Source organism: Theobroma umbraticum, unplaced genomic scaffold (assembly GCF_002168275.2).
Source record: "Theobroma umbraticum cultivar Fairchild unplaced genomic scaffold, ASM216827v3 scaffold_89.0, whole genome shotgun sequence".
NCBI classification, from domain to species: Eukaryota; Viridiplantae; Streptophyta; class Magnoliopsida; order Malvales; family Malvaceae; genus Theobroma; species Theobroma umbraticum.
This window is the reverse complement of record NW_018397271.1, coordinates 4,032,227-4,045,714: the sequence shown is the minus strand read 5'-3', so window position 1 is coordinate 4,045,714 and position 13,488 is coordinate 4,032,227. Positions and strand designations below refer to the sequence as shown.

General features: G+C 30.1%; 1 pseudogene; it reads right to left on the bottom strand.

Moving 5' to 3' along the window:
- Positions 1–4,008: 4,008 nt before the first annotated feature.
- On the bottom strand, positions 4,009–11,163 carry LOC149526520 (loganic acid O-methyltransferase-like; annotated as a pseudogene).
- Positions 11,164–13,488: the final 2,325 nt, after the last annotated feature.

Here is a 13,488-nt window from a genome sequence, read left to right as displayed (position 1 = left end):
TCCGTCAGGGATTTTCATATAGATTTCAATATTAAGTGTACCATATAAATAGGTAGTAACTACATTCATTACATGAATTTCAATCTTCTTATGTATTGCTAGACTAATTAAATAAAGAAAAATATAATTGCATCCATCACAAAAGAATATGTCTATTCCTAACTAATACCAAGTCTTTAGGTAAAACCATGTCCAACAAGTCGTGTTTTATATCTCATAATCTCATTTTTCTCATTTCATTTTTACATGAATACCTATTTATATCTCACTAGTTTTACACTGTTTAGTGTACGGACTATAGGTTCAAAACATTCACATTTTCTAAATGAATTTAATTATGTATTGGTTGCATCTTTCCATATAAGCTAATCATTTCTATGTCTACATTCTTCAACAGATTAATGTTCAAGATCCTCTTTTTTTTTCATAATATTGAATACTATTATATAAAAAATATCGTTGAAGTTTATATCATTCCTATCGCGTCTTTTTTCATCATAACATAATTTATTGATCTTCACTTTCAATGATTTCAGTTACTTGAATTTCTTCTGGAATTTTATCAATTATGTAAGGGGTCTTTTTTGGGATTTCTTTTGCCTCTTTCAGACCATCTTGTGTATTTGCTTCTTTTGTTTTTCGAAGATTTTATTTTTGAAACCTATTAATTTCCCACACTTTTAGCATGCCTTGTCTTACAAGAACATCAATTATAATTCGAGCTTTTGTGACTGGTGTGTGAAATTTAATTACTCTTTATGTTAGTAAATATGTATAGTAACTAATTTGCTGTATTTTACAAATGAATTATTTTTTAAATTTCAAGTTTACATTGATTTGTGTGAAGATAAAAAATAGATAATAATAATACATTCTAAAATTTTTTTTTCAGCTTCTTATTTTTTCCCTTTAATGTTGAAAAAATTGTATCATCAAGATTACAATTGGCAAACTTTGCCATGAATAAATCTCCTGTTAATGGCCTTAGATATTTAATTATAAATAGAGATTCATATCCAACGTATATTCTTAATCTTCTTTGAGGACTTATCTTTATGTGTTGAGGTGAAGCAATTGTGACATATATCGCATACTCAAATATTCTTAGATGGAAGATATTTAGTTCCTAACCATAAACTAATTGATAAAAAAAAATTTATGATAACTCGTTGACTTGATACGTACAGGTGTTACTACATGCAAAATGGTATGCCCACCTAACTAGAAATGAAAAGTTTAGTTTTCATAAGCAATGGCCTTGCAATCAATTGGAAGGGTTTAATAAATGATTTTACTAGACCGTTTTATGTTTTAACATGAATAACAAGTTGTTCAAAAGTTATTTCAACTAATATGCAATATTCATTAAAAGCTTGAGATGTAAATTTACCAGCATTGTGAAAACGAATAGTCTTGATTACATGTCAAGAAAATGTGCTTGCAAATGAATGATTTGAGTAAGTGACCTTGCAAATGTTAAATTGCAAGTTAATAATAAGGACATATGTGACTATTTAGTCGATGCATCGAATAAAACCATAAAATATCTAAATAGTCCATATGGTGAACATATGGATACATATATATCACCTTGAATACGTTTCAAAAATATTAGAGATTCAATCCCAACTTTAACTAGTGATGGCTTTACAAGTAATTTGCCTTTAAAGCTAACAACATATGAGGATTCATTAAATCAAAATCATTAGAAGATTTTTTAATAGATGACCACATGAATTTCAATAAATTTTCACATCATTATCGATCCGAGATGGTCCAACCAATTATGCCAAATATTAAAATTATTAGTAAACTTCTAATTTATTATAGTATGAGTTTTAATCATTTTAATATTTGTGTAGTATAATTCAAAAAATAAAGTAGGTAATTTTCCAACACATACTTCTTACTTGAGATAATAGATGTAATATAAAGGTATTAAGTATCTTTTTCATTTGTTGTCTCAATATGATATCTATTCAGGCAAATATCTTTCAAACTTAATAAATTTTCTTTTTGAGACTTAGAAGAAAATAATGCATCTTCTATTATAAACTTTCTTCTTCGAAGTAATAAAATATTGACTTTTTCGAAAGCTTCAATTAATCTTGTATTACTATATAATGTATTGACATTGGCTTCTTCCTTTGTTAAGTGAGAAATATATTTCTTGTCTTTAAATATAAAATGTGTTATAGTATTGCTTGCTAAACATGTTGGCCCCATTAGTTTTTGATGATAATAAAACATTCCCATTTATCTATGTCTAACCTTTCTACTTGAGTGTGCAAGACAAATATATTTAATAATTAGTTGATCATTTAAAAGATAATATCAAAACTAATGAGAATAAAGAGCTATAAGTGAGCAATGAAATGAGAAGCCTCTAAGTTGAATAATCAAGGGAGTTGGTTGGATAAAACTCAAAAGAGAAGCTAGCGGGTTCAAGCAAATCGTGAAAAAGAGAGCACTTAGTCGACCATGAGACAGAGTTAGTCGACTAAGAGCTTACTGCCAGAAACTAGGTACAGAGATAGAAACGACTTAATTAACTAAGAAGTTTTGTTAGACGACTAAGAAGCTACTGCCAGAAACGTTCAGAAACAGAGCCCATTGCCCGAAACTAGGTTCAGAGATAGAGACGACTTAGTCGACTAAGTGATAACAATTAGTCGACTAAGAGCATTCTGTCTGACAATTTGAACTGAATGCTAAAAGGTAAAATAACAGCCAGAATTGCTCCCAAATTGTTTCCAACGGTCAAAATCTGTCTAGTTGCCCTCAGAGTTGATTTTTCAAGTATAAAAAACCCTTCCAACAGCCAAGAATCAGTTTTTTGAAGGCTTTAAAGATCAAAAAGAGCTCAAAAATCTCAAGAACACTCTGCATACTTTTTGCACTTCTCTTCAATCTTTGTAACATAGTAAAGAACTTCATCTTGTACCATCAGATCAAGTCAGTGATCATAGGTACCTCTTTATTTCTCTTTTCCTTGATTGCTTAGAGTGTGCAAGAGACTTTAAGGGGATTAATCAAGCTTGGGTTAGCTTGATTGAGTGCAGAGGTTCTAAGTAAGCCTAAAAAAGTTAGTTTTTGGGTTTTGATTGATCTCGAGAAAAACAATTGTTAAGGTTGTGGCTGAGCTTGTGAAAAGCCATTGTAAAAGCTTGGTGAAAGCTTGAGAATTTCACTGTTTATAGTGAATTGGTTTGAAAAATTCTTAGTTGAACAATCAAGGTAGTGGATGTAGGTCTTTGACCGAACCACTATAAATCTTTGCGTATTATCTTCCCTATTTTTTTTTCATTTCATTCTTTGTTAGATTATTCCTTATCTTGCATTTAACTTCCCATCATTGACTTAAACTTGCCCGCCAAATAGAGGTCAAATCTTTGCAAGAGCCAAGAAGTTTTAATTCACCACCGCATATAGTCACTTTCTATCACCTAATTCTCTCTCAGAAGGCGCTCTATCTTATTTGGATATATGGCGGTCGACCATTTATCTATTGTTCGGAGTGCGTTTTTCGCGTAATATTATCCTTAAGGCATGTTACTCTGGCCTATATTTAAGTCCATACCGATGCTATATATGTGTAGATTTAGAGTGACTATTGACTAGTAGATGGTGCGCTTGAGAAAATTTGGGTTTTAGAATCCGATCATGAGAGAATTTTGATTGTGTACTAGCAGATAGGTTTCGATAAGATTTTTTTTTATTACGTAGAAATGTGTTGACTCCTATAAACATGTGATACACTATAATCATTTCAATGCTACAGTATGTGAGAGTCGTCATTCAACGAGTCTGTCATTGAGAGCTATACTATCCACGTCTTTTGCATTCTTAAGGTGACTTATGATCTGCTGCGCTTATTCAACATATTATCTATTTGCTCACACTTATGTTGCTCGTCGAACAGACATATGCGTGAGATATTTTAGCAATGTAACAGCGCATGAGGAGTTCTTAGTGGTACACAGCTAAATTAGTCCTCGAATTTTTAAATCATAGGTCACCTTTCTCATTTCTCTTTTCTCTATCAGTCTGACGAATCTTAAGCCTTATTACGCGATGTTCTAACGGTGTACCAGATATTTCGTCAGACTATGTAAACATAGTTGACGTTGTTACCTGTAAGAGTGTACAATCATCTTCGATATCTATCTTATATCTGTTCGCTTTCTAATAATGTTTATTATAAATTCAAGATCACTCCTCTTATTTGTGTAATTGAATTATATTAAGCTTCGATATCTTATATTTTTACATCTTTTGGTAATCTAAAGATTGATTCTGCGTGGCACTCTTCCTTCTATCACTTCTTTGCCTGCATACTCTGTACACGTCGAATGTGTGATGATTGTCCCCACAAGATTCTTTTGATATGCTTTGTGTAGTTCGATGGCAAGTAGCAGCTAGTTGCGTTTGGTGTAGCCTTACTACATATATGCTTTATCGAGCGGAATCCGCTCTTTTAGGCAGATGTTGGTCTGTATTGCTAGCTGATGTGCGCGGTACGCGTTGCCGTCCATAGTTCAGGATATATGTCGAATATAGTAGGTTAATATTTGTTTTGGTATTAATCATTCTGTTCCTCATTGACAGAAATCGGGTGATTACAGGGTTGATAAGTAGTATTGTAGTTGCTATGAGGATACTCGTTCCAATGTTTTAGAAATTTTTCTGTTTGCTGTTGTTTACAGTGTGATTTATGCGTATGACTCTGTTGAATATAGTGTGTGATGTTCAGTCGATTGCTGGGTTCTCGTCTGATTCGATATTCTTCTTCATGTGCACATGGTGTGTTACATAGGCGTTTTTTCGGTCTACACTACTCGTAGTTTGTTTATGTGTGTGGTCGGTCATAGTCGATTCTGTGTTAAGGGTTGTTATTTATAGTTCAGGCGGTTCTTCTGCATAGATGTGACTGTGCAGATGTTTGAGGTCGTGCGTGGATTGTCGGGTTAATCACTCAACGGTTGTTACTCTTACCGGAATATATAATGTTGCCTACCAATATGATCCTAAGTCATGGCACTTAGTTGTATTTGGTGTGTTCTATAATCGTGAGATTGTTTCTGCTGCTTTTAATTACGTGTGGTTCCGTTGTATCGCTTATTTGTGTTCTGTTTTAGATAAGGGTTTGGTTTTCGGTGATATCTTTTTCCTTACTAGTTGTTGATCTTTTTTTGCTTTGTTCTGTCGGCGCTGAAGCTAGCTAATGTTTGTATAGTCTATCGTCGATTCACTATTATGTAAAGATGCCATGCAAATAGTACTTATGATTGGGTCTTGCCACCAGTGATTTATAAGCTATGGGGCACTTTGTTTAGATTACTGTTCATCACTGTATCTTGCATTTTCATCATTTGGAGCTGTAAACTCTGCCCAAAATGACGTCAATTCTTGCAGTTTAACATGAGCTATGTCACCTAGTATATTTCTTTTGGGACAACAAATATAATATTTGGATCATTAATCTTGGATCTAACTAGATGATATATAGTAAGAAACTTGCAAGTTAACATTAGAGAATATTAAATATAGAATTAAAACATATAATAAGAACATATCATTTAAATAATAATGAGAACATATAGAAACATATTCATATTAGCGTTATACTAAAATATATCAATAAACTATTAAGAAATTTCACTCTTGAATATTTCCATTATCAATTAAATGATCCATTCTTCCTTCAGGGTGGACAAGAAAGTCAATAACACCATAATGTGCTATATCAACATCGTGGTTAAAATCATGTCTAACAAAATTTGTTTCAATAATTTTTTTCTTATTAGCTTTCAATGATGCTTGATAAAATTCAACAAGATGTTTTAGCATGTAACAGGTATGTGACCAATGACCTTTCATGCCATATCGATAATTAAACTTTTCTATATTCTTATTATTCTATCTATTTTTTTTTAATGGTAAAAGTATTCATTCATTTCTAATGGGTTAAAAGTATTCATCTGCTTCTGATGGATAAAAGTATTCTTATCATTAGAATAGTAATTAGTGTAACCACCATAATTACAAAAATTATGACGACCTTTTCCACGTTTACAACTATAATTATTAAATGATGTTGCTTTCACTTAAAGAAATGGACAAGGTTCATGATTTTTCATCAATAGCTCGTTGTTTTACTCAATCACAAAAGGAAAGAAATCCAAAACATAATGCATTTTCAAATTACTCAAAGTATAGTATTTTGCACTTGTTACAAAATAGATATCATACAAATTCAGATATTATACAAAGTCTATTTCATATGTTCAATTAAAAAATATCTTATGCAAAACCATAATCGAAATTCAACAAATAAATCATATATAATGCAAATTATATTTCAAAACTATAACAGAGATATTATGTATAATTATATATATTTTCATGTTCAACTTGATTCAATAAATTAAGGACAAAATATAATAAATACTACATGATAGAAAAGTTAACATTAAGATTGACTTTCATGGAATGAAAATCACAAAGAGATATCAAGTCACTTACTTGATTTGTTAAAACAAAAAAAAAAAATCAAAGATCAACCATTAAAATCCTTTTGAAGCCAAAACTTAAGAGATAAGAGAATTATGTTGATAGCGTGTTATGAAATATAACTTGAAAGAATAACTATGGGGAAAAATATTTAGAGAGTAAGAAGATGTTATTTTAGTTGTATTTACGAATGAAGTGAGGGGCATATTTATAGACTAATAACCACTTATTTAAATAGAATTTACAAGATAAAAATAATGATAGAAGATTTGATTTGGATGGATTAAATCCTAATCTTAATCCAATTTACTATACGTCCAAATCTAGATGTACATAATCAAATCCAAAAGATCAAATCAAATTACACTACTATGTCTGGCCTACTAAGCTATTTGACTTGTCTTAGCTGTTGGTTTGGTCTAAACTCTTGGATCATAACATAATGGATATTTACACATATATTCGTAACAATAATTTGTTTGGTTTGATAACTAATAATTAATACCCTCAAACTTGACCAAAAAAAATGCAATTAAACTTTTTAATATTTACTATCTTTAATCAAGAATGATAATCAAAGCCCTAAAGAGATTCTCACTACCCTACAAAATGAATTGGTTTTTTTATATAGTAACTTGACTTGACGAACCCAACTCAATCCACCAATAAATGAACCCGACTATAACTCAATAATATAGTAAAATAATCGAATACAAACTTGAGTTGACTTGAATCAAGATAATTGGAATCCAAAAGTGACTCAATATCCAACTTAAACCAACTTAAAGTAACTTGAAACTCAAAATGACTTGATATTTGTAGTAATATAAACTTATATTGATCCAAGTCGAGTCAAAACTCAAACAACTCGAACTCAAAATGATCCAAACATGCCTATATTAATTAGACTCATGATTTATGCCTATATTAATTGAATTTGATATTTTATTATGGTGAAAAGCAAAATTCTTTTTATACAATGATCTACTATTAAAAATATAACATTTAATATTATTCTAATATTATTAATATTTCAAGTTTTTATTCTTTAAGAAATATATGAAAACAAAATTATGCAATCAATACCATATCTTAATTTTAAAAATAATTTTAACATATAATGTTATCCACAGTGATATTTACATGGGAAACCATATAAATAAGTAAAAAATATTATAACCTAAAAAGGAGAGTGTCAACTTTAAATATCTTCAAATTCGAATAATTTTTTACTCAAAAATGACTTAAATCTTAAAGTGACCCAAAACTTAAATAACCCATCCCATAATGATCAGATATGTGTAACAACTTGAATTCGACTTAACTCGTTTTAAAATTATTTAAAATTTGAGACACTTGATAAAATAATAACTTGAACTAAAAAATGACCTGACACAAATATCAGATGACTTGATACATCTTGTGATTGAATCCAAAATGACAATATGAAATCAACTTGCCCGCTTGAATTCCACCTATATCTTAGACTCGGTGCATAAAAGAATTCAACTCATCATAATTAAGCACAATAAGCTAGGGGCTCCCTTACACCAAAATGGGACATTTTCAGATACTTTAAAGTGCGACATTCACAAGATTATTTTCTAGTGTTATAAAATGATTTAATGAATAATTAGTTATTAGCATTCATGTTCTTACCTTATTATGAAATCATAACTTGAAACAAAAAATGGGATATGGTCCCCATGATTTTTCAAATATGAATTTTTGTTCGATAAAGCTAGTTCAAAATAAGTTTAAAACAAAGCTGACAAGGTTTATATTCTCAAAATCCCCAAAAAGATTCCAAAATACTTTTTCATTCATTTTTCTAATTTATATAATGTCCAAATTTTAAATGAAATCATTTCAATATTTGACTGGTACAAAATTAGTTTCATATATAAATGGTCAATTAGAACATGGGCCAAGTGCACATGGTTCACTAGTGAGATTGCTAGGCTTGTCCTATTAAGCCTAGTGAAATCTAACTACATTGATTTTTGTGTTCAAAAGGACTAAGAAATTTTTAAATTTTAAGGGTATTTCCTTCTTATTTTGTCCATTTTTGCATCCAGTTTTGAGATTTTGCTTTTCTTTCTCAAAATTTTGCATTGTGAGGGAGAATCAGGAGAAGAGAAGAGAGACAATAACTTAAATTTGTTAAAGTACCCCATAAATCTTATACTATAGTATTTTCGTCAATTTAATCCTTCTATCCCAAAACTTGACAATTTAGTCCATATAAGTTAACATTTTGTGCAATTAAATCCTTTCATCTAATTTTGTTCAGATTAAACGTTAGTACCTTTTATGTATCAGATGATGCTAATGTTGATGTGTCAGAGCAAAAAAAAAATCTTTTTTATCAGAATTTTTTCACTTCATAATTAACAACTACTAACATTCTATATTCTATCAAGCTTTTTGTGCTTATAAATATTTGATCATAAAATACCTCTTTATACATGTCCAATAAGGCAAAGCTTCCAAAAAATCAGTAATTCTAGAAGCAATAGATTGTGAAGGATGAATATCATCAAGTAAATATACTAGAACAAGAGTCATGAGTCCACCATCAACTAGCTCTTTAGCCCTAATAGCTAGAAAAAACTCCATTTCTTTGGCAAATTGAGTTGAGTAAGCCTCGCCTTCTACTTTTGCAGAATTATTATAATAAATCTCCCTTTCATTAAAAATAAAAGAGTTCTTATCCATCAATTCCTTTGGTGTGCTAAGGAGCCAATGTGTGCATAAGATGAGTGAACAAAATAAGAGAAGCAATGGGAAACAAGCGACCTTGGAAATGAACTGGTACACCAATTGCAAAGTATTGCATGTTTGATGGAAGAGATTTGAAGAGGGTGTTGAAATCATTTGAGACAAGGTCATTGAAAAAGGCTTGAAATTCGAGATTGTCTTAATGATTGGTTCCATAAGATTGGTAGTTTAATTTTATAGATTCTATAATTGTGTACCACGATGATAGAATTAGGTTCAACAAAACATCCTAAATCTATAACAGTGAAAGCTTTTGAAGGAGAAGAAGAAATAATTTACTGTAAATTAAGGTTCTCAGTAAATTGCCTCATTGATCAAAACTAAGGCATTCTTAACTCCTCTCTGCCAAATTTTTTTTTCTTAAATGTAAACACTTTTCATCATAAATAGAGTATAAGCCATATGCACCATCTTGTGCTCAATATTTAGAAACAAAAATACTTTTCAAAATATCAGAGTATAAACCATTTCATGATAAAATCAAAGTATACTTACTTATTGCAATGTATAAATAGAGTTCAATAATCCATTGGCAGACAAACAAAAACCAGCGGAGAACATCTCCTAGGGTATCGATACATTCTTCAAAAAAAGCCAGATTTTTGCCAAAAATCAATCCCTTAAGTTCCAAGCAAGTTTATAGTCATTTCAGTTCAAATTCTCAAAGTTCAATTACCAAAAATAAAGTAAATAAATTCATAGTAAAGTTTCCTTAAACCAATAATTACATCATTTATGCTCAAAAGTTCAATTTTAAAATCAATTCATAACCCACACTTTCAATCCATAAGCAATTTATGGAGCACTAACTTAAGAAGAACTAATCGAAATAGAAGTTAGGTTTTGTCCCAACTATCTAGACATCAAAAAGTACATAGCACTACAATATCTACATGTAGTCACCGACTTTCTAATAAATATAAGGTGTCGTCTCACCTAAGTGGTTCGGTACATATAGCCATCAACCTTGGATTATACAAATCATTGTGCATAATGGCTAGTGTCTATTGTTGCTAATTACACGTCCTTAACTTAATAGGCTCCACCAAAAACATTTTGCAATTTTAGAATTTATTCAAATGTGTATACCAGAAACAGAGGGGGTGAAATCATTCACCATCAAAATCAAAATGTTAAGACAAGTTTCCTCCTTTTTCATGAACCTAGTCTTATTATTTCAAAAACTAATAGAGCCATTTCTAGGGTCTTTTCTAAGAGTCATACTCACCAATTATCGAAATTAAACATCATATCAATTCTAAAACAAATATTTAGACTTTTGAGATATCAAAACATTCAAAGTGCTTGTTTCCCAAGCATAAAACCAAGTACATAATAAGTATATTTACTTAGCATATGCCTGGTTTTTATCAAACTCATTTAAATCTATCATACAACATCGAAATTTTTTTGAAATAATCCATGCTTCACCGAAACCACGTTTTAATGTAAAATCGTACACGAAGAATGCTTAATTATATCAAAATTGTTAATAAGATAAGCTTAAAGTAAAGCAACCAAGAGGGGGTGATTTGGTTATGAATTAAAAATTCTCCCTTTTTTAAAAGAACTTTCAAATGCAGTAGAAATATAACAAAAACAAAGTATGAACCAAATTAGCAAAGTGTAGAAAGGTAAAGAGTACTCAATTAAATTTTATAGAGGTTCGGTTTCCCAATGCTAAAGTCCTCCCTTGATAGCACAAGGAGTTCGAATCCTCTATCAACTTACCTTTACAATAAGGTCAATTATAATCTTTACAACATGCTTTTTAACAGGATCAAGTGTAACCTTCACAACATGCCTTTTCACAAAATCAAGCATAACCTCAACCAAAACACTACCTTTTTCAAGTTCAAGCACAACCATTACACAAGATATAACCTTTTAAAGGATTAGGCAAAACCCCTCTACCTTTTTTCTTAGAGGTATAACCAATACAACAATGGATTCTCAAAAGAATTTCTAGCTCAAAACCTTTATGAAGGCTAATAGGATGTTTACGTTTAGAAAAATTAAAGCGTTCTTAGAGAAATGAATGATGAGATGAAGTTTAAGCTAAAGAAGAATTAGTTGAAGAATAAAAACATAATCTTTAGGTTCAGCTTTTGTTTAAAGATAGGATTTTTCTACTTCTTTGCTCTCTTGCTTGTTTTCCCTCCTTTTGGCTTTTCAAAATCTTTTTAAAATTGTTCAAGATAGCTCAAAATCACACCTTTAATCATTTTCGTTGTACATGGAGAATTGATTCTTTGATCATGAGTTGTCGATTCTTCATAAAGTTTGAAACTTTTTATTTTTGGAGAATTGATTCTTCTCTCCTAAGTTGTCGGTTCTTTCACAACTTGGTTCAAAAGGGACACATTTGCATTTTTTGAGAATCAAATCTTTTTCCTCAAGGTGTCAGCTCTTCACTGTTGACTAGCACCAAAATTTGAATGTCATCATCAGTTTGACGCTTTAATCTTATCCATTCTTACAATCTCTTTCTTGGTCACAAAGTTTATGATATTTTCTTTTGATGCTTCAAGAACCAATATCTTCTCCATGTAGAATCGATTATTTGTCTTCAGACTTGTGCTCTTTGGTTCATTCTTCACTCAAAACTGACTTTTGTTGTTTAGAGAATCGATTTTTTCTTCTTCACATTTTTGCCTTATGCATTCTATTCTCCTAAAGTTGATTTTTGCTCTTTGAGGTGACGATTCTTCTCAATTGTAGTAGCTTCAAGAATTTACTTCTTCTTTCCTTAGAATGAATTCTTCACTAATCCATTCTGCAAGGAACTGACTTCTTTTTCTTCAGAAATAATTCTTCTTGTGATAAAGAAATAAATTTTGCTTTTTTCTCATTTAAAAATCAAATCTTTGTTTTTGAGAATTCGATTCTTGATTGACACTTTAAGTTTGAAAACAACAAATCTTCAAGAAAACTTAGAAACATTTCTTTAAGTTCAAGAGCATGTTCATTAACTTTCAAAGTATGTTCAATCAATTTTAGCATTTCAATATATTTTTCTTTTTAAGCTTAGCTTCAAAACATCATTGAGGATTTTCTTCATATTCCAAAACATCTTTCATTCATTTTCAAAGCATATTTAATTCAATCAATTTGATCATTTCAAAACAAGAATAAACCTAACAAAAATAATTAAAAACATCATATCTACCTATTTCATTGGGTGTGAATTGGAAGTAAAAATGTATAGAGCGTCTTTTGGACATTGGGTGTTAATTGGAAGTTGCTTTGTTGGACATGTGTAAAGAGGCATTTTATGATAAAATTTTTATAAGTACAAAAAACCTAATAGAATATAGAATGTCCATACCTATTAATTATGAAGTAAAAATTTAATTTAAATTAAATATAGAGCTTTGTTCAATGTAATCCTTATATTATAGAGTTCAATTTAGTTCATGTACTTTGCAATTTTGTGTAATTTGGTCCCCATGGCATGACACAAAGAAATTGATGTGGTAAATTTTTTTTGAAATTGTTTCCCAAAAAGATCTTTTTTGGATTGACATGTCATTTTCGGGAAAATATTGTTTGACGTGTCACATGTCAGCGCTATGTCATCACCACTAACTATTAGTTTGGACGGAGTTAGGCAAAAAGACTCAATTCTAGAAAATATTAGAGTATAGGGTCTAAATTGACTAGTCTGAGATAGAAGGACTAAATTGATAAAAATGCTATAGTATTGAGACTTGTGAGGTACTTTGACCATTTTGATTTATGCCATCTTTATTTAGTTTAACCTTTTTCAACTACATTTTCCTACAATAAAAAGTTATTATTTACAATAATTTAAAAATTATATTATCAAAAATAAATATGAGAGAGAGGAAGCAAGTTACTTTTGCTTCTTTGTCTTTAGTATAAAAGAAGAAAAATAGAATGAAAGAAAGATATTAGGATTAAAATTGTAAATAGAATGATTAATTTATGCAAAAAAGTTTTTTTTTTCAATTTAAAAAGTTTAGATTTGAAGGAAAAGAAAATTTGTAAGTTTCCCATGTTTCTTCTCCCCTTATATTTCCCTCTTTCCAAATGGAATAAAAGTGTTGGGATTCAGCCTCATACTAAAACATGAAAATAATGAAAAATAAAAGTATACCACAGCAGAAAAATAAAAATACATTTAATTAGAGAAATAGTTGAAATCCTCAAGATCAATGTTTATGTTTTTCA